Below are 24,063 nucleotides of genomic sequence, written 5' to 3'. Positions count from 1 at the left end.
CTCAATGTGACCAAAATTGGCATTTTTTGCAGACTTTTTCTACTACTCAGAAGTCTCTATTTCAACCAATTTCATGCATTTAAATGACTCTAAACACACTTATATTAGTTCCAAAAGTAATAATTCACATGCAATAGTCATTTTCTGTCAAAAAATTAAATAATAAAAAATTACCATTTTTGACCATCTGGAGAAAGTTAGACTGGTCACGGGTCATCGTTTTTCATCAGAAAATAGTTTTTGGGGACTGTAGAAAAATTGATTCAAAATGTCATTTGGATTGTGCCTCATGTTGAATAACTACTTTTTAAAGCCTCAATGTGACCAAAATTGGAATTTTTACAGACATTTTCTCCTACTCAGAAACTTCTATTTCCACCAATTTCAGGGATTAAAATGACTCTAAACACACTTATTTTTGTTCTCAAAGTGATATTTCACATGCAAAAGTCATTTTGAGTCAAAAAATTAAAAATTAAAAAATTACCATTTTTGATAATCTGGAGAAAGTTCGACATCTTTATAACTACTTTTTAAAGCCTCAATGTGACCAAAATTGCCATTTTTACAGACTTTTTCTCCTTCTCAGAAGCTTCTATTTTGACCAATTTCAGGCATTAAAATGACTCTAAACACACTTATATTCGTTGCAAAAGTGATAATTCACATGCAATAGTCATTTACTGTCAAAAAATTAAATATTAAAAAATTAACATTTTTGACCATCTGGAGAAAGTTCGACAGGTCACGGGTCATCGTTTTTCATCAGAAAATTGATTTTTTGGACTGTAGAAAAATTGATTCAAAATGTCATTTAGATTGTGCCTCATGTTGAATAACTACTTTTTAAAGCCTCAATGTGACCAAAATTGCCATTTTTACAGACTTTTTCTCCTTCTCAGAAGCTTCTATTTTGACCAATTTCAGGCATTAAAATGACTCTAAACACACTTATATTCGTTGCAAAAGTGATAATTCACATGCAATAGTCATTTACTGTCAACAAATTAAATATTAAAAAATTAACATTTTTGACCATCTGGAGAAAGTTCGACAGGTCACGGGTCATCGTTTTTCATCAGAAAATTGATTTTTTGGACTGTAGAAAAATTGATTCAAAATGTCATTTGGATTGTGCCTCATGTTGAATAACTACTTTTTAAAGCCTCAATGTGACCAAAATTGCCATTTTTACAGACTTTTTCTCCTTCTCAGAAACTTCTATTTTGACCAATTTCAGGCATTAAAATGACTCTAAACACACTTATATTACTACCAAAAGTGATAATTCACATGCAATAGTCATTTACTGTCAAGAAATTAAATATTAAAAAATTACCATTTTTGACCATCTGGAGAATGTTCGACAGGTCACGGGTCATCGTTTTTCATCAAAAAATTGATTTTTTGGACTGTAGAAAAATTGATTCAAAATGTCATTTGGATTGTGCCTCATGTTGAATAACTACTTTTTAAAGCCTCAATGTGACCAAAATTGCCATTTTTACAGACTTTTTCTCCTTCTCAGAAGCTTCTATTTTGACCAATTTCAGGCATTAAAATGACTCTAAACACACTTATATTAGTTCCAAAAGTGATAATTCACATGCAATAGTCATTTACTGTCAAAAAATTAAATATTAAAAAATTACAATTTTTGACCATCTGGAGAAAGTCCGACAGGTCACGGGTCATCGTTTTTCATCAGAAAATTGATTTTTTGGATTGTAGAAAAATTGATTCAAAATGTCATTTGGATTGTGCCTCATGTTGAATAACTACTGTTTTAAGCCTCAATGTGACCATTTTTACAGACTTTTTCTCCTACTCAGAAGCTTCTATTTTGACCAATTTCAGGCATTAAAATGACTCTAAACACACTTATATTAGTTCTAAAATTGATATTTCACATGCAAAAGTCATTTACAGTCAAAAAATTAAATATTAAAAAATTACAATTTTTGACCATCTGGAGAAAGTTCGACAGGTCACGGGTCATCGTTTTTCATCAGAAAATTGATTTTTTTGGACTGTAGAAAAATTGATTCAAAATGTCATTTGGATTGTGCCTCATGTTGAATAACTCCTTTTTAAAGCCTCAATGTGACCAAAATTGGCATTTTTACAGACATTTTCTCCTACTCAGAAACTTCTATTTCCACCAATTTCAGGGATTAAAATGACTCTAAACACACTTATTTGTGTTCCAAAAGTGATATTTCACATGCAAAAGTCATTTTGAGTCAAAAAATTAAAAATTTAAAAATTACCATTTTTGACCATCTGGAGAAAGTTCGACATCTTTATAACTACTTTTTAAAGCCTCAATGTGACCAAAATTGCCATTTTTACAGACTTTTTCTCCTTCTCAGAAGCTTCTATTTTGACCAATTTCAGGCATTAAAATGACTCTAAACACACTTATATTAGTTCCAAAAGTGATAATTCACATGCAATAGTCATTTACTGTCAAAAAATTAAATATTAAAAAATTACCATTTTTGACTATCTGGAGACAGTTCGACAGGTCACGGGTCATCGTTTTTCATCAGAAAATTGATTTTTTGGACTGTAGAAAAATTGATTCAAAATGTCATTTGGATTGTGCCTCATGTTGAATAACTACTTTTTAAAGCCTCAATGTGACCAAAATTGGCATTTTTACAGACATTTTCTCCTACTCAGAAACTTCTATTTCGACCAATTTCAGGGATTAAAATGACTCTAAACACACTTATTTGTGTTCCAAAAGTGATATTTCACATGCAAAAGTCATTTTGAGTCAAAAAATTAAAAACTTAAAAAATTACCATTTTTGACCATCTGGAGAAAGTTCGACATCTTTATAACTACTTTTTAAAGCCTCGATGTGACCAAAATTGCCATTTTTACAGACTTTTTCTCCTTCTCAGAAGCTTCTATTTTGACCAATTTCAGGCATTAAAATGACTCTAAACACACTTATATTAGTTCCAAAAGTGATAATTCACATGCAATAGTCATTTACTGTCCAAAAATTAAATATTAAAAAATTACCATTTTTGACCATCTGGAGAAAGTCCGACAGGTCACGGGTCATCGTTTTTCATCAGAAAATTGATTTTTTGGATTGTAGAAAAATTGATTCAAAATGTCATTTGGATTGTGCCTCATGTTGAATAACTACTGTTTTAAGCCTCAATGTGACCAAAATTGGCATTTTTACAGACTTTTTCTCCTACTCAGAAGCTTCTATTTTGACCAATTTCAGGCATTAAAATGACTCTAAACACACTTATATTAGTTCTAAAATTGATATTTCACATGCAAAAGTCATTTACAGTCAAAAAATTAAATATTAAAAAATTACAATTTTTGACCATCTGGAGAAAGTTCGACAGGTCACGGGTCATCGTTTTTCATCAGAAAATTGATTTTTTTGGACTGTAGAAAAATTGATTCAAAATGTCATTTGGATTGTGCCTCATGTTGAATAACTCCTTTTTAAAGCCTCAATGTGACCAAAATTGGCATTTTTACAGACATTTTCTCCTACTCAGAAACTTCTATTTCCACCAATTTCAGGGATTAAAATGACTCTAAACACACTTATTTGTGTTCCAAAAGTGATATTTCACATGCAAAAGTCATTTTGAGTCAAAAAATTAAAAATTAAAAAATTACCATTTTTGACCATCTGGAGAAAGTTCGACATCTTTATAACTACTTTTTAAAGCCTCAATGTGACCAAAATTGCCATTTTTACAGACTTTTTCTCCTTCTCAGAAGCTTCTATTTTGACCAATTTCAGGCATTAAAATGACTCTAAACACACTTATATTAGTTCCAAAAGTGATAATTCACATGCAATAGTCATTTACTGTCAAAAAATTAAATATTAAAAAATTACCATTTTTGACTATCTGGAGACAGTTCGACAGGTCACGGGTCATCGTTTTTCATCAGAAAATTGATTTTTTGGACTGTAGAAAAATTGATTCAAAATGTCATTTGGATTGTGCCTCATGTTGAATAACTACTTTTTAAAGCCTCAATGTGACCAAAATTGGCATTTTTACAGACATTTTCTCCTACTCAGAAACTTCTATTTCGACCAATTTCAGGGATTAAAATGACTCTAAACACACTTATTTGTGTTCCAAAAGTGATATTTCACATGCAAAAGTCATTTTGAGTCAAAAAATTAAAAACTTAAAAAATTACCATTTTTGACCATCTGGAGAAAGTTCGACATCTTTATAACTACTTTTTAAAGCCTCGATGTGACCAAAATTGCCATTTTTACAGACTTTTTCTCCTTCTCAGAAGCTTCTATTTTGACCAATTTCAGGCATTAAAATGACTCTAAACACACTTATATTAGTTCCAAAAGTGATAATTCACATGCAATAGTCATTTACTGTCCAAAAATTAAATATTAAAAAATTACCATTTTTGACCATCTGGAGAAAGTTCGACAGGTCGGGTCATCGTTTTTCATCAGAAAATTGATTTTTTGGACTGTAGAAAAATTGATTCAAAATGTCATTTGGATTGTGCCTCATGTTGAATAACTACTTTTTAAAGCCTCAATGTGACCAAAATTGGCATTTTTTGTAGACTTTTTCTACTACTCAGAAGTCTCTATTTCAACCAATTTCATGCATTAAAATGACTCTAAACACACTTATATTAGTTCCAAAAGTAATAATTCACATGCAATAGTCATTTTCTGTCAAAAAATTAAATAATAAAAAATTACCATTTTTGACCATCTGGAGAAAGTTAGACTGGTCACGGGTCATCGTTTTTCATCAGAAAATAGTTTTTTGGGACTGTAGAAAAATTGATTCAAAATGTCATTTGGATTGTGCCTCATGTTGAATAAATACTTTTTAAAGCCTCAATGTGACCAAAATTGGAATTTTTACAGACATTTTCTCCTACTCAGAAACTTCTATTTCCACCAATTTCAGGGATTAAAATGACTCTAAACACACTTATTTTTGTTCCAAATGTGATATTTCACATGCAAAAGTCATTTTGAGTCAAAAAATAAAAAATTAAAAAATTACCATTTTTGACCATCTGGAGAAAGTTCGACATCTTTATAACTACTTTTTAAAGCCTCAATGTGACCAAAATTGCCATTTTTACAGACTTTTTCTCCTTCTCAGAAGCTTCTATTTTGACCAATTTCAGGCATTAAAATGACTCTAAACACACTTATATTAGTTCCAAAAGTGATAATTCACATGCAATAGTCATTTACTGTCAAAAAATTAAATATTAAAAAATTACCATTTTTGACCATCTGGAGACAGTTCGACAGGTCACGGGTCATCGTTTTTCATCAGAAAATTGCTTTTTTGGACTGTAGAAAAATTGATTCAAAATGTCATTTGGATTGTGCCTCATGTTGAATAACTACTTTTTAAAGCCTCAATGTGACCAAAATTGCCATTTTTACAGACTTTTTCTCCTTCTCAGAAGCTTCTATTTTGACCAATTTCAGGCATTAAAATGACTCTAAACACACTTATATTAGTTCCAAAAGTGATAATTCACATGCAATAGTCATTTACTGTCAAAAAATTAAATATTAAAAAATTACCATTTTTGACCATCTGGAGAAAGTTCGACAGGTCGGGTCATCGTTTTTCATCAGAAAATTGATTTTTTGGACTGTAGAAAAATTGATTCAAAATGTCATTTGGATTGTGCCTCATGTTGAATAACTACTTTTTAAAGCCTCAATGTGACCAAAATTGGCATTTTTTGCAGACTTTTTCTACTACTCAGAAGTCTCTATTTCAACCAATTTCATGCATTTAAATGACTCTAAACACACTTATATTAGTTCCAAAAGTAATAATTCACATGCAATAGTCATTTTCTGTCAAAAAATTAAATAATAAAAAATTACCATTTTTGACCATCTGGAGAAAGTTAGACTGGTCACGGGTCATCGTTTTTCATCAGAAAATAGTTTTTTGGGACTGTAGAAAAATTGATTCAAAATGTCATTTGGATTGTGCCTCATGTTGAATAACTACTTTTTAAAGCCTCAATGTGACCAAAATTGGAATTTTTACAGACATTTTCTCCTACTCAGAAACTTCTATTTCCACCAATTTCAGGGATTAAAATGACTCTAAACACACTTATTTTTGTTCTCAAAGTGATATTTCACATGCAAAAGTCATTTTGAGTCAAAAAAATTAAAAATTAAAAAATTACCATTTTTGACCATCTGGAGAAAGTTCGACATCTTTATAACTACTTTTTAAAGCCTCAATGTGACCAAAATTGCCATTTTTACAGACTTTTTCTCCTTCTCAGAAGCTTCTATTTTGACCAATTTCAGGCATTAAAATGACTCTAAACACACTTATATTCGTTCCAAAAGTGATAATTCACATGCAATAGTCATTTACTGTCAAAAAATTAAATATTAAAAAATTACCATTTTTGACCATCTGGAGAAAGTTCGACAGGTCACGGGTCATCGTTTTTCATCAGAAAATTGATTTTTTGGACTGTAGAAAAATTGATTCAAAATGTCATTTGGATTGTGCCTCATGTTGAAGAACTACTTTTTAAAGCCTCAATGTGACCAAAATTGCCATTTTTACAGACTTTTTCTCCTTCTCAGAAGCTTCTATTTTGACCAATTTCATGCATTAAAATGACTCTAAACACACTTATGTTAGTTCCAAAAGTGATAATTCACATGCAATAGTCATTTACTGTCAAAAAATTAAATATTAAAAAATTACCATTTTTGAATATCTGGAGAAAGTTCGACAGGTCACGGGTCATCGTTTTTCATCAGAAAATTGATTTTTTGGACTGTAGAAAAATTGATTCAAAATGTCATTTGGGTTGTGCCTCATGTTGAATAACTACTTATTGAAGCCTCAATGTGACCAAAATTGGCATTTTTACAGACTTTTTCTCCTACTCAGAAGCTTCTATTTTGACCAACTTCAGGCATTAAAATGACTCTAAACACACTTATATTAGTTCTAAAATTGATATTTCACATGCAAAAGTCATTTACAGTCAAAAAATTAAATATTAAAAAATTACAATTTTTGACCATCTGGAGAAAGTTCGACAGGTCACGGGTCATCGTTTTTCATCAGAAAATTGATTTTTTTGGACTGTAGAAAAATTGATTCAAAATGTCATTTGGATTGTGCCTCATGTTGAATAACTCCGTTTTAAAGCCTCAATGTGACCAAAATTGGCATTTTTACAGACATTTTCTCCTACTCAGAAACTTCTATTTCCACCAATTTCAGGGATTAAAATGACTCTAAACACACTTATTTGTGTTCCAAAAGTGATATTTCACATGCAAAAGTCATTTTGAGTCAAAAAATTAAAAATTAAAAAATTACCATTTTTGACCATCTGGAGAAAGTTCGACATCTTTATAACTACTTTTTAAAGCCTCAATGTGACCAAAATTGCCATTTTTACAGACTTTTTCTCCTTCTCAGAAGCTTCTATTTTGACCAATTTCAGGCATTAAAATGACTCTAAACACACTTATATTAGTTCCAAAAGTGATAATTCACATGCAATAGTCATTTACTGTCAAAAAATTAAATATTAAAAAATTACCATTTTTGACTATCTGGAGAAAGTTCGACAGGTCACGGGTCATCGTTTTTCATCAGAAAATTGATTTTTTGGACTGTAGAAAAATTGATTCAAAATGTCATTTGGATTGTGCCTCATGTTGAATAACTACTTTTTAAAGCCTCAATGTGACCAAAATTGGCATTTTTACAGACATTTTCTCCTACTCAGAAACTTCTATTTCGACCAATTTCAGGGATTAAAATCACTCTAAACACACTTATTTGTGTTCCAAAAGTGATATTTCACATGTAAAAGTAATTTTGAGTCAAAAAATTAAATAATAAAAAATTACCATTTTTGACCATCTGGAGAAAGTTTGACATCTTTATAACTACTTTTTAAAGCCTCAATGTGACCAAAATTGCCATTTTTACAGACTTTTTCTCCTTCTCAGAAGCTTCTATTTTGACCAATTTCAGGCATTAAAATGACTCTAAACACACTTATATTCGTTCCAAAAGTGATAATTCACATGCAATAGTCATTTACTGTCAAAAAATTAAATATAGAAAAATTACCATTTTTGACCATCTGGAGAAAGTTCGACAGGTCGGGTCATCGTTTTTCATCAGAAAATTGATTTTTTGGACTGTAGAAAAATTGATTCAAAATGTCATTTGGATTGTGCCTCATGTTGAATAACTACTTTTTAAAGCCTCAATGTGACCAAAATTGGCATTTTTTGCAGACTTTTTCTACTACTCAGAAGTCTCTATTTCAACCAATTTCATGCATTAAAATGACTCTAAACACACTTATATTAGTTCCAAAAGTAATAATTCACATGCAATAGTCATTTTCTGTCAAAAAATTAAATAATAAAAAATTACCATTTTTGACCATCTGGAGAAAGTTAGACTGGTCACGGGTCATCGTTTTTCATCAGAAAATAGTTTTTTGGGACTGTAGAAAAATTGATTCAAAATGTCATTTGGATTGTGCCTCATGTTGAATATCTACTTTTTAAAGCCTCAATGTGACCAAAATTGGAATTTTTACAGACATTTTCTCCTACTCAGAAACTTCTATTTCCACCAATTTCAGGGATTAAAATGACTCTAAACACACTTATTTTTGTTCTCAAAGTGATATTTCACATGCAAAAGTCATTTTGAGTCAAAAAATTAAAAATTAAAAAATTACCATTTTTGACCATCTGGAGAAAGTTCGACATCTTTATAACTACTTTTTAAAGCCTCAATGTGACCAAAATTGCCATTTTTACAGACTTTTTCTCCTTCTCAGAAGCTTCTATTTTGACCAATTTCAGGCATTAAAATGACTCTAAACACACTTATATTAGTTCCAAAAGTGATAATTCACATGCAATAGTCATTTACTGTCAAAAAATTAAATATTAAAAAATTACCATTTTTGACCATCTGGAGAAAGTTCGACAGGTCACGGGTCATCGTTTTTCATCAGAAAATTGATTTTTTGGACTGTAGAAAAATTGATTCAAAATGTCATTTGGATTGTGCCTCATGTTGAATAACTACTTTTTAAAGCCTCAATGTGACCAAAATTGGCATTTTTTGCAGACTTTTTCTACTACTCAGAAGTCTCTATTTCAACCAATTTCATGCATTAAAATGACTCTAAACACACTTATATTAGTTCCAAAAGTAATAATTCACATGCAATAGTCATTTTCTGTCAAAAAATTAAATAATAAAAAATTACCATTTTTGACCATCTGGAGAAAGTTAGACTGGTCACGGGTCATCGTTTTTCATCAGAAAATAGTTTTTTGGGACTGTAGAAAAATTGATTCAAAATGTCATTTGGATTGTGCCTCATGTTGAATAACTACTTTTTAAAGCCTCAATGTGACCAAAATTGGAATTTTTACAGACATTTTCTCCTACTCAGAAACTTCTATTTCCACCAATTTCAGGGATTAAAATGACTCTAAACACACTTATTTTTGTTCTCAAAGTGATATTTCACATGCAAAAGTCATTTTGAGTCAAAAAATTAAAAATTAAAAAATTACCATTTTTGACCATCTGGAGAAAGTTCGACATCTTTATAACTACTTTTTAAAGCCTCAATGTGACCAAAATTGCCATTTTTACAGACTTTTTCTCCTTCTCAGAAGCTTCTATTTTGACCAATTTCAGGCATTAAAATGACTCTAAACACACTTATATTAGTTCCAAAAGTGATTATTCACATGCAATAGTCATTTACTGTCAAAAAATTAAATATTAAAAAATTACAATTTTTGACCATCTGGAGAAAGTTCGACAGGTCACGGGTCATCGTTTTTCATCAGAAAATTGATTTTTTGGACTGTAGAAAAATTGATTCAAAATGTCATTTGGATTGTGCCTCATGTTGAATAACTACTTTTTAAAGCCTCAATGTGACCAAAATTGCCATTTTTATAGACTTTTTCTCCTTCTCAGAAGCTTCTATTTTGACCAATTTCAGGCATTAAAATGACTCTAAACACACTTATATTAGTTTCAAAAGTGATAATTCACATGCAATAGTCATTTACTGTCAAAAAATTAAATATTAAAAAATTACCATTTTTGACTATCTGGAGAAAGTTCGACAGGTCACGGGTCATCGTTTTTCATCAGAAAATTGATTTTTTGGACTGTAGAAAAATTGATTCAAAATGTCATTTGGATTGTGCCTCATGTTGAATAACTACTTTTTAAAGCCTCAATGTGACCAAAATTGGCATTTTTACAGACATTTTCTCCTACTCAGAAACTTCTATTTCGACCAATTTCAGGGATTAAAATGACTCTAAACACACTTATTTGTGTTCCAAAAGTGATATTTCACATGTAAAAGTCATTTTGAGTCAAAAAATTAAATAATAAAAAATTACCATTTTTGACCATCTGGAGAAAGTTTGACATCTTTATAACTACTTTTTAAAGCCTCAATGTGACCAAAATTGCCATTTTTACAGACTTTTTCTCCTTCTCAGAAGCTTCTATTTTGACCAATTTCATGCATTAAAATGACTCTAAACACACTTATATTAGTTCCAAAAGTAATAATTCACATGCAATAGTCATTTTCTGTCAAAAAACTTAAATAATAAAAAATTACCATTTTTGACCATCTGGAGAAAGTTAGACTGGTCACGGGTCATCGTTTTTCATCAGAAAATAGTTTTTTGGGACTGTAGAAAAATTGATTCAAAATGTCATTTGGATTGTGCCTCATGTTGAATAACTACTTTTTAAAGCCTCAATGTGACCAAAATTGGAATTTTTACAGACATTTTCTCCTACTCAGAAACTTCTATTTCCACCAATTTCAGGGATTAAAATGACTCTAAACACACTTATTTTTGTTCTCAAAGTGATATTTCACATGCAAAAGTCATTTTGAGTCAAAAAATTAAAAATTAAAAAATTACCATTTTTGACCATCTGGAGAAAGTTCGACATCTTTATAACTACTTTTTAAAGCCTCAATGTGACCAAAATTGCCATTTTTACAGACTTTTTCTCCTTCTCAGAAGCTTCTATTTTGACCAATTTCAGGCATTAAAATGACTCTAAACACACTTATATTCGTTCCAAAAGTGATAATTCACATGCAATAGTCATTTACTGTCAAAAAATTAAATATTAAAAAATTACCATTTTTGACCATCTGGAGAAAGTTCGACAGGTCGGGTCATCGTTTTTCATCAGAAAATTGATTTTTTGTACTGTAGAAAAATTGATTCAAAATGTCATTTGGATTGTGCCTCATGTTGAATAACTACTTTTTAAAGCCTCAATGTGACCAAAATTGGCATTTTTTGCAGACTTTTTCTACTACTCAGAAGTCTCCATTTCAACCAATTTCATGCATTAAAATGACTCTAAACACACTTATATTAGTTCCAAAAGTAATATTTCACATGCAATAGTCATTTTCTGTCAAAAAATTAAATAATAAAAAATTACCATTTTTGACCATCTGGAAAAAGTTAGACTGGTCACGGGTCATCGTTTTTCATCAGAAAATAGTTTTTTGGGACTGTAGAAAAATTGATTCAAAATGTCATTTGGATTGTGCCTCATGTTGAATAACTACTTTTTAAAGCCTCAATGTGACCAAAATTGCCATTTTTACAGACTTTTTCTCCTTCTCAGAAGCTTCTATTTTGACCAATTTCAGGCATTAAAATGACTCTAAACACACTTATATTAGTTCCAAAAGTGATAATTCACATGCAATAGTCATTTACTGTCAAAAAATTAAATGTTAAAAAATTACCATTTTTGACCATCTGGAGAAAGTTCGACAGGTCGGGTCATCGTTTTTCATCAGAAAATTGATTTTTTGGACTGTAGAAAAATTGATTCAAAATGTCATTTGGATTGTGCCTCGTGTTGAATAACTACTTTTTAAAGCCTCAATGTGACCAAAATTGGCATTTTTTGCAGACTTTTTCTACTACTCAGAAGTCTCTATTTCAACCAATTTCATGCATTTAAATGACTCTAAACACACTTATATTAGTTCCAAAAGTAATAATTCACATGCAATAGTCATTTTCTGTCAAAAAATTAAATAATAAAAAAATACCATTTTTGACCATCTGGAGAAAGTTAGACTGGTCACGGGTCATCGTTTTTCATCAGAAAATAGTTTTTTGGGACTGTAGAAAAATTGATTCAAAATGTCATTTGGATTGTGCCTCATGTTGAATAACTACTTTTTAAAGCCTCAATGTGACCAAAATTGGAATTTTTACAGACATTTTCTCCTACTCAGAAACTTCTATTTCCACCAGTTTCAGGGATTAAAATGACTCTAAACACACTTATTTTTGTTCTCAAAGTGATATTTCACATGCAAAAGTGATTTTGAGTCAAAAAATTAAAAATTAAACAATTACCATTTTTGACCATCTGGAGAAAGTTCGACATCTTTATAACTCCTTTTTAAAGCCTCAATGTGACCAAAATTGGCATTTTTACAGACATTTTCTCCTACTCAGAAACTTCTATTTCCACCAATTTCAGGGATTAAAATGACTCTAAACACACTTATTTTTGTTCCAAAAGTGATATTTCACATGCAAAAGTCATTTTGAGTCAAAAAATAAAAAATTAAAAAATTACCATTTTTGACCATCTGGAGAAAGTTCGACATCTTTATAACTACTTTTTAAAGCCTCAATGTGACCAAAATTGCCATTTTTACAGACTTTTTCTCCTTCTCAGAAGCTTCTATTTTGACCAATTTCAGGCATTAAAATGACTCTAAACACACTTATATTAGTTCCAAAAGTGATAATTCACATGCAATAGTCATTTACTGTCAAAAAATTAAATATTAAAAAATTACCATTTTTGACCATCTGGAGAAAGTTCGACAGGTCACGGGTCATCGTTTTTCATCAGAAAATTGATTTTTTCGACTGTAGAAAAATTGATTCAAAATGTCATTTGGATTGTGCCTCATGTTGAATAACTACTTTTTAAAGCCTCAATGTGACCAAAATTGCCATTTTTACAGACTTTTTCTCCTTCTCAGAAGCTTCTATTTTGACCAATTTCAGGCATTAAAATGACTCTAAACACACTTATATTAGTTCCAAAAGTGATAATTCACATGCAATAGTCATTTACTGTCAAAAAATTAAATATTAAAAAATTACCATTTTTGACTATCTGGAGAAAGTTCGACAGGTCACGGGTCATCGTTTTTCATCAGAAAATTGATTTTTTGGACTGTAGAAATTTTTTTCAAAATGTCATTTGGATTGTGCCTCATGTTGAATAACTACTTTTTAAAGCCTCAATGTGACCAAAATTGTCATTTTTACAGACATTTTCTCCTACTCAGAAACTTCTATTTCGACCAATTTCAGGGATTAAAATGACTCTAAACACACTTATTTGTGTTCCAAAAGTGATATTTCACATGTAAAAGTCATTTTGAGTCAAAAAATTAAATAATAAAAAATTACCATTTTTGACCATCTGGAGAAAGTTTGACATCTTTATAACTACTTTTTAAAGCCTCAATGTGACCAAAATTGCCATTTTTACAGACTTTTTCTCCTTCTCAGAAGCTTCTATTTTGACCAATTTCAGGCATTAAAATGACTCTAAACACACTTATATTAGTTCCAAAAGTGATAATTCACATGCAATAGTCATTTACTATCAAAAAATTAAATATTAAAAAATTACCATTTTTGACCATCTTGGAGAAAGTTCGACAGGTCGGGTCATCGTTTTTCATCAGAAAATTGATTTTTTGGACTGTAGAAAAATTGATTCAAAATGTCATTTGGATTGTGCCTCATGTTGAATAACTACTTTTTAAAGCCTCAATGTGACCAAAATTGGCATTTTTTGCAGACTTTTTCTACTACTCAGAAGTCTCTATTTCAACCAATTTCATGCATTAAAATGACTCTAAACACACTTATATTAGTTCCAAAAGTAATAATTCACATGCAATAGTCATTTTCTGTCAAAAAATTAAATAATAAAAAATTACCATTTTTGACCATCTGGAGAAAGTTAGACTGGTCACGGGTCATCGTTTTTCATCAGAAAATAGTTTTTTGGGACTGTAGAAAAATTGATTCAAAATGTCATTTGGATTGTGCCTCATGTTGAATAACTACTTTTTAAAGCCTCAATGTGACCAAAATTGGAATTTTTACAGACATTTTCTCCTACTCAGAAACTTCTATTTCGACCAATTTCAGGGATTAAAATGACTCTAAACACACTTATTTGTGTTCCAAAAGTGATATTTCACATGTAAAAGTCATTTTGAGTCAAAAAATTAAATAATAAAAAATTACCATTTTTGACCATCTGGAGAAAGTTTGACATCTTTATAACTACTTTTTAAAGCCTCAATGTGACCAAAATTGCCATTTTTACAGACTTTTTCTCCTTCTCAGAAGCTTCTATTTTGACCAATTTCAGGCATTAAAATGACTCTAAACACACTTATATTCGTTCCAAAAGTGATAATTCACATGCAATAGTCATTTACTGTCAAAAAATTCAATATTAAAAAATTACCATTTTTGACTATCTGGAGAAAGTTCGACAGGTCGGGTCATCGTTTTTCATCAGAAAATTGATTTTTTGGACTGTAGAAAAATTGATTCAAAATGTCATTTGGATTGTGCCTCATGTTGAATAACTACTTTTTAAAGCCTCAATGTGACCAAAATTGACATTTTTACAGACATTTTCTACTACTCAGAAGTCTCTATTTCAACCAATTTCATGCATTAAAATGACTCTAAACACACTTATATTAGTTCCAAAAGTAATATTTCACATGCAATAGTCATTTTCTGTCAAAAAATTAAATAATAAAAAATTACCATTTTTGACCATCTGGAGAAAGTTAGACTGGTCACGGGTCATCGTTTTTCATCAGAAAATAGATTTTTGGGACTGTAGAAAAATTGATTCAAAATGTCATTTGGATTGTGCCTCATGTTGAATAACTACTTTTTAAAGCCTCAATGTGACCAAAATTGGAATTTTTACAGACATTTTCTCCTACTCAGAAACTTCTATTTCCACCAATTTCAGGGATTAAAATGACTCTAAACACACTTATTTTTGTTCTCAAAGTGATATTTCACATGCAAAAGTGATTTTGAGTCAAAAAATTAAAAATTAAAAAATTACCATTTTTGACCATCTGGAGAAAGTTCGACATCTTTATAACTCCTTTTTAAAGCCTCAATGTGACCAAAATTGGCATTTTTATAGACATTTTCTCCTACTCAGAAACTTCTATTTCCACCAATTTCAGGGATTAAAATGACTCTAAACACACTTATTTTTGTTCCAAAAGTGATATTTCACATGCAAAAGTCATTTTGAGTCAAAAAATTAAAAATTAAAAAATTACCATTTTTGACCATCTGGAGAAAGTTCGACATCTTTATAACTACTTTTTAAAGCCTCAATGTGACCAAAATTGCCATTTTTACAGACTTTTTCTCCTTCTCAGAAGCTTCTATTTTGACCAATTTCAGGCATTAAAATGACTCTAAACACACTTATATTAGTTCCAAAAGTGATAATTCACATGCAATAGTCATTTACTGTCAAAAAATTAAATATTAAAAAATTACCATTTTTGACCATCTGGAGAAAGTTCGACAGGTCACGGGTCATCGTTTTTCATCAGAAAATTGATTTTTTGGACTGTAGAAAAATTGATTCAAAATGTCATTTGGATTGTGCCTCATGTTGAATAACTACTTTTTAAAGCCTCAATGTGACCAAAATTGCCATTTTTACAGACTTTTTCTCCTTCTCAGAAGCTTCTATTTTGACCAATTTCAGGCATTAAAAGGACTCTAAACACACTTATATTAGTTCCAAAAGTGATAATTCACATGCAATAGTCATTTACTGTCAAAAAATTAAATATTAAAAAATTACCATTTTTGACTATCTGGAGAAAGTTCGACAGATCACGGGTCATCGTTTTTCATCAGAAAATTGATTTTTTGGACTGTAGAATTTTTTTTCAAAATGTCATTTGGATTGTGCCTCATGTTGAATAACTACTTTTTAAAGCCTCAATGTGACCAAAATTTGCATTTTTACAGACATTTTCTCCTACTCAGAAACTTCTATTTCGACCAATTTCAGGGATTAAAATGACTCTAAACACACTTATTTGTGTTCCAAAAGTGATATTTCACATGTAAAAGTCATTTTGAGTCAAAAAATTAAATAATAAAAAATTACCATTTTTGACCATCTGGAGAAAGTTTGACATCTTTATAACTACTTTTTAAAGCCTCAATGTGACCAAAATTGCCATTTTTACAGACTTTTTCTCCTTCTCAGAAGCTTCTATTTTGACCAATTTCAGGCATTAAAATGACTCTAAACACACTTATATTAGTTCCAAAAGTGATAATTCACATGCAATAGTCATTTACTATCAAAAAATTAAATATTAAAAAATTACCATTTTTGACCATCTGGAGAAAGTTCGACAGGTCGGGTCATCGTTTTTCATCAGAAAATTGATTTTTTGGACTGTAGAAAAATTGATTCAAAATGTCATTTGGATTGTGCCTCATGTTGAATAACTACTTTTTAAAGCCTCAATGTGACCAAAATTGGCATTTTTTGCAGACTTTTTCTACTACTCAGAAGTCTCTATTTCAACCAATTTCATGCATTAAAATGACTCTAAACACACTTATATTAGTTCCAAAAGTAATAATTCACATGCAATAGTCATTTTCTGTCAAAAAATTAAATAATAAAAAATTACCATTTTTGACCATCTGGAGAAAGTTAGACTTGTCACGGGTCATCGTTTTTCATCAGAAAATAGTTTTTTGGGACTGTAGAAAAATTGATTCAAAATGTCATTTGGATTGTGCCTCATGTTGAATAACTACTTTTTAAAGCCTCAATGTGACCAAAATTGGAATTTTTACAGACATTTTCTCCTACTCATAAACTTCTATTTCCACCAATTTCAGGGATTAAAATGACTCTAAACACACTTATTTTTGTTCTGAAAGTGATATTTCACATGCAAAAGTCATTTTGAGTCAAAAAATTAAAAATTAAAAAATTACCATTTTTGACCATCTGGAGAAAGTTCGACATCTTTATAACTACTTTTTAAAGCCTCAATGTGACCAAAATTGCCATTTTTACAGACTTTTTCTCCTTCTCAGAAGCTTCTATTTTGACTAATTTCAGGCATTAAAATGACTCTAAACACACTTATATTCGTTCCAAAAGTGATAATTCACATGCAATAGTCATTTACTGTCAAAAAATTAAATATTAAAAAATTACCATTTTTGACCATCTGGAGAAAGTTCGACAGGTCACGGGTCATCGTTTTTCATCAGAAAATTGATTTTTTGGACTTTAGAAAAATTGATTCAAAATGTCATTTGGATTGTGCCTCATGTTGAATAACTACTTTTTAAAGCCTCAATGTGACCAAAATTGCCATTTTTACAGACTTTTTCTCCTACTCAGCTCAGAAGCTTCTATTTTGACCAATTTCAGGCATTAAAATGACTCTAAACACACTTATGTTAGTTCCAAAAGTGATAATTCACATGCAATAGTCATTTACTGTCAAAAAATTAAATATTAAAAAATTACCATTTTTGACCATCTGGAGAAAGTCCGACAGGTCACGGGTCATCGTTTTTCATCAGAAAATTGATTTTTTGGATTGTAGAAAAATTGATTCAAAATGTCATTTGGATTGTGCCTCATGTTGAATAACTACTGTTTTAAGCCTCAATGTGACCAAAATTGGCATTTTTACAGACTTTTTCTCCTACTCAGAAGCTTCTATTTTGACCAATTTCAGGCATTAAAATGACTCTAAACACACTTATTTTTGTTCCAAAAGTGATATTTCACATGCAAAAGTCATTTTGAGTCAAAAAATTAAAAATTAAAAAATTACCATTTTTGACCATCTGGAGAAAGTTCGACATCTTTATAACTACTTTTTAAAGCCTCAATGTGACCAAAATTGCCATTTTTACAGACTTTTTCTCCTTCTCAGAAGCTTCTATTTTGACCAATTTCAGGCATTAAAATGACTCTAAACACACTTATATTCGTTCCAAAAGTGATAATTCACATGCAATAGTCATTTACTGTCAAAAAATTAAATATTAAAAAATTACCATTTTTGACCATCTGGAGAAAGTTCGACAGGTCGGGTCATCGTTTTTCATCAGAAAATTGATTTTTTGGACTGTAGAAAAATTGATTCAAAATGTCATTTGGATTGTGCCTCATGTTGAATAACTACTTTTTAAAGCCTCAATGTGACCAAAATTGGCATTTTTTGCAGACTTTTTCTACTACTCAGAAGTCTCTATTTCAACCAATTTCATGCATTAAAATGACTCTAAACACACTTATATTAGTTCCAAAAGTAATAAGTCACATGCAATAGTCATTTTCTGTCAAAAAATTAAATAATAAAAAATTACCATTTTTGACCATCTGGAGAAATTTAGACTGGTCACGGGTCATCGTTTTTCATCAGAAAATAGTTTTTTGGGACTGTAGAAAAATTGATTCAAAATGTCATTTGGGTTGTGCCTCATGTTGAATAACTACTTATTGAAGCCTCAATGTGACCAAAAGTGGCATTTTTACAGACATTTTCTCCTACTCAGAAACTTCTATTTCAACCAATTTCAGGCATTAAAATGGCTCTAAACACACTTATTATTTTTCCAAAAGTGATATTTCACATGCAAAAGTCATTTTGAGTCTAAAAATTAAATATTAAAAAATTACCATTTTTTACGATCTGAAGAAAGTTCGACAGGTCACGGATCATCGTTTTTCATCAGAAAATTGATTTTTTGGACTGTAGAAAAATTGATTCAAAATGTCATTTGGATTGTGCCTCATGTTGAATAACTACTGTTTTAAGCCTCAATGTGACCAAAATTGGCATTTTTACAGACTTTTTCTCCTACTCAGAAGCTTCTATTTTGACCAATTTCCGGCATTAAAATGACTCTAAACACACATATATTAGTTCCAAAAGTGATAATTCACATGCAATAGTCATTTACTGTCAAAAAATTAAATATTAAAAAATTACCATTTTTGACCATCTGGAGAAAGTTCGACAGGTCACGGGTCATCGTTTTTCATCAGAAAATTGATTTTTTGGACTTTAGAAAAATTGATTCAAAATGTCATTTGGATTGTGCCTCATGTTGAATAACTACTTTTTAAAGCCTCAATGTGACCAAAATTGCCATTTTTACAGACTTTTTCTCCTTCTCAGCTCAGAAGCTTCTATTTTGACCAATTTCAGGCATTAAAATGACTCTAAACACACTTATATTAGTTCCAAAAGTGATAATTCACATGCAATAGTCATTTACTGTCAAAAAATTAAATATTAAAAAATTACCATTTTTGACCATCTGGAGAAAGTCCGACAGGTCACGGGTCATCGTTTTTCATCAGAAAATTGATTTTTTGGATTGTAGAAAAATTGATTCAAAATGTCATTTGGATTGTGCCTCATGTTGAATAACTACTGTTTTAAGCCTCAATGTGACCAAAATTGGCATTTTTACAGACTTTTTCTCCTACTCAGAAGCTTCTATTTTGACCAATTTCAGGCATTAAAATGACTCTAAACACACTTATTTTTGTTCCAAAAGTGATATTTCACATGCAAAAGTCATTTTGAGTCAAAAAATTAAAAATTAAAAAATTACCATTTTTGACCATCTGGAGAAAGTTCGACATCTTTATAACTACTTTTGGACCATCTGGAGAAAGTTCGACAGGTCGGGTCATCGTTTTTCATCAGAAAATTGATTTTTTGGACTGTAGAAAAATTGATTCAAAATGTCATTTGGATTGTGCCTCATGTTGAATAACTACTTTTTAAAGCCTCAATGTGACCAAAATTGGCATTTTTTGCAGACTTTTTCTACTACTCAGAAGCTTCTATTTTGACCAATTTCAGGCATTAAAATGACTCTAAACACACTTATATTCGTTCCAAAAGTGATAATTCACATGCAATAGTCATTTACTGTCAAAAAATTAAATATTAAAAAATTACCATTTTTGACCATCTGGAGAAAGTTCGACAGGTCGGGTCATCGTTTTTCATCAGAAAATTGATTTTTTGGACTGTAGAAAAATTGATTCAAAATGTCATTTGGATTGTGCCTCATGTTGAATAACTACTTTTTAAAGCCTCAATGTGACCAAAATTGGCATTTTTTGCAGACTTTTTCTACTACTCAGAAGTCTCTATTTCAACCAATTTCATGCATTAAAATGATTTTAAACACACTTATATTAGTTCCAAAAGTAATAATTCACATGCAATAGTCATTTTCTGTCAAAAAATTAAATAATAAAAAATTACCATTTTTGACCATCTGGAGAAATTTAGACTGGTCACGGGTCATCGTTTTTCATCAGAAAATAGTTTTTTGGGACTGTAGAAAAATTGATTCAAAATGTCATTTGGATTGTGCCTCATGTTGAATAACTACTTTTTAAAGCCTCAATGTGACCAAAATTGGAATTTTTACAGACATTTTCTCCTACTCAGAAACTTCTATTTCCACCAATTTCAGGGATTAAAATGACTCTAAACACACTTATTTTTGTTCTCAAAGTGATATTTCACATGCAAAAGTCAGTTTGAGTCAAAAAATTAAAAATTAAAAAATTACCATTTTTGACCATCTGGAGAAAGTTTGACATCTTTATAACTACTTTTTAAAGCCTCAATGTGACCAAAATTGCCATTTTTACAGACTTTTTCTCCTTCTCAGAAGCTTCTATTTTGACCAATTTCAGGCATTAAAATGACTCTAAACACACTTATATTCGTTCCAAAAGTGATAATTCACATGCAATAGTCATTTACTGTCAAAAAATTAAATATTAAAAAATTACCATTTTTGACCATCTGGAGAAAGTTCGACAGGTCGGGTCATCGTTTTTCATCAGAAAATTGATTTTTTGGACTGTAGAAAAATTGATTCAAAATGTCATTTGGATTGTGCCTCATGTTGAATAACTACTTTTTAAAGCCTCAATGTGACCAAAATTGGCATTTTTTGCAGACTTTTTCTACTACTCAGAAGCTTCTATTTTGACCAATTTCAGGCATTAAAATGACTCTAAACACACTTATATTCGTTCCAAAAGTGATAATTCACATGCAATAGTCATTTACTGTCAAAAAATTAAATATTAAAAAATTACCATTTTTGACCATCTGGAGAAAGTTCGACAGGTCGGGTCATCGTTTTTCATCAGAAAATTGATTTTTTGGACTGTAGAAAAATTGATTCAAAATGTCATTTGGATTGTGCCTCATGTTGAATAACTACTTTTTAAAGCCTCAATGTGACCAAAATTGGCATTTTTTGCAGACTTTTTCTACTACTCAGAAGTCTCTATTTCAACCAATTTCATGCATTAAAATGACTCTAAACACACTTATATTAGTTCCAAAAGTAATAATTCACATGCAATAGTCATTTTCTGTCAAAAAATTAAATAATAAAAAATTACCATTTTTGACCATCTGGAGAAAGTTAGACTTGTCACGGGTCATCGTTTTTCATCAGAAAATAGTTTTTTGGGACTGTAGAAAAATTGATTCAAAATGTCATTTGGATTGTGCCTCATGTTGAATAACTACTTTTTAAAGCCTCAATGTGACCAAAATTGGAATTTTTACAGACATTTTCTCCTACTCATAAACTTCTATTTCCACCAATTTCAGGGATTAAAATGACTCTAAACACACTTATTTTTGTTCTGAAAGTGATATTTCACATGCAAAAGTCATTTTGAGTCAAAAAATTAAAAATTAAAAAATTACCATTTTTGACCATCTGGAGAAAGTTCGACATCTTTATAACTACTTTTTAAAGCCTCAATGTGACCAAAATTGCCATTTTTACAGACTTTTTCTCCTTCTCAGAAGCTTCTATTTTGACTAATTTCAGGCATTAAAATGACTCTAAACACACTTATATTCGTTCCAAAAGTGATAATTCACATGCAATAGTCATTTACTGTCAAAAAATTAAATATTAAAAAATTACCATTTTTGACCATCTGGAGAAAGTTCGACAGGTCACGGGTCATCGTTTTTCATCAGAAAATTGATTTTTTGGACTTTAGAAAAATTGATTCAAAATGTCATTTGGATTGTGCCTCATGTTGAATAACTACTTTTTAAAGCCTCAATGTGACCAAAATTGCCATTTTTACAGACTTTTTCTCCTACTCAGCTCAGAAGCTTCTATTTTGACCAATTTCAGGCATTAAAATGACTCTAAACACACTTATGTTAGTTCCAAAAGTGATAATTCACATGCAATAGTCATTTACTGTCAAAAAATTAAATATTAAAAAATTACCATTTTTGACCATCTGGAGAAAGTCCGACAGGTCACGGGTCATCGTTTTTCATCAGAAAATTGATTTTTTGGATTGTAGAAAAATTGATTCAAAATGTCATTTGGATTGTGCCTCATGTTGAATAACTACTGTTTTAAGCCTCAATGTGACCAAAATTGGCATTTTTACAGACTTTTTCTCCTACTCAGAAGCTTCTATTTTGACCAATTTCAGGCATTAAAATGACTCTAAACACACTTATTTTTGTTCCAAAAGTGATATTTCACATGCAAAAGTCATTTTGAGTCAAAAAATTAAAAATTAAAAAATTACCATTTTTGACCATCTGGAGAAAGTTCGACATCTTTATAACTACTTTTTAAAGCCTCAATGTGACCAAAATTGCCATTTTTACAGACTTTTTCTCCTTCTCAGAAGCTTCTATTTTGACCAATTTCAGGCATTAAAATGACTCTAAACACACTTATATTCGTTCCAAAAGTGATAATTCACATGCAATAGTCATTTACTGTCAAAAAATTAAATATTAAAAAATTACCATTTTTGACCATCTGGAGAAAGTTCGACAGGTCGGGTCATCGTTTTTCATCAGAAAATTGATTTTTTGGACTGTAGAAAAATTGATTCAAAATGTCATTTGGATTGTGCCTCATGTTGAATAACTACTTTTTAAAGCCTCAATGTGACCAAAATTGGCATTTTTTGCAGACTTTTTCTACTACTCAGAAGTCTCTATTTCAACCAATTTCATGCATTAAAATGACTCTAAACACACTTATATTAGTTCCAAAAGTAATAAGTCACATGCAATAGTCATTTTCTGTCAAAAAATTAAATAATAAAAAATTACCATTTTTGACCATCTGGAGAAATTTAGACTGGTCACGGGTCATCGTTTTTCATCAGAAAATAGTTTTTTGGGACTGTAGAAAAATTGATTCAAAATGTCATTTGGGTTGTGCCTCATGTTGAATAACTACTTATTGAAGCCTCAATGTGACCAAAAGTGGCATTTTTACAGACATTTTCTCCTACTCAGAAACTTCTATTTCAACCAATTTCAGGCATTAAAATGGCTCTAAACACACTTATTATTTTTCCAAAAGTGATATTTCACATGCAAAAGTCATTTTGAGTCTAAAAATTAAATATTAAAAAATTACCATTTTTTACGATCTGAAGAAAGTTCGACAGGTCACGGATCATCGTTTTTCATCAGAAAATTGATTTTTTGGACTGTAGAAAAATTGATTCAAAATGTCATTTGGATTGTGCCTCATGTTGAATAACTACTGTTTTAAGCCTCAATGTGACCAAAATTGGCATTTTTACAGACTTTTTCTCCTACTCAGAAGCTTCTATTTTGACCAATTTCCGGCAATAAAATGACTCTAAACACACATATATTAGTTCCAAAAGTGATAATTCACATGCAATAGTCATTTACTGTCAAAAAATTAAATATTAAAAAATTACCATTTTTGACCATCTGGAGAAAGTTCGACAGGTCACGGGTCATCGT

Source organism: Triturus cristatus, chromosome 7 (genome assembly GCF_964204655.1).
Source record: "Triturus cristatus chromosome 7, aTriCri1.1, whole genome shotgun sequence".
NCBI lineage: Eukaryota > Metazoa > Chordata > Amphibia > Caudata > Salamandridae > Triturus > Triturus cristatus.
This window is presented reverse-complemented; position numbering follows the sequence as displayed.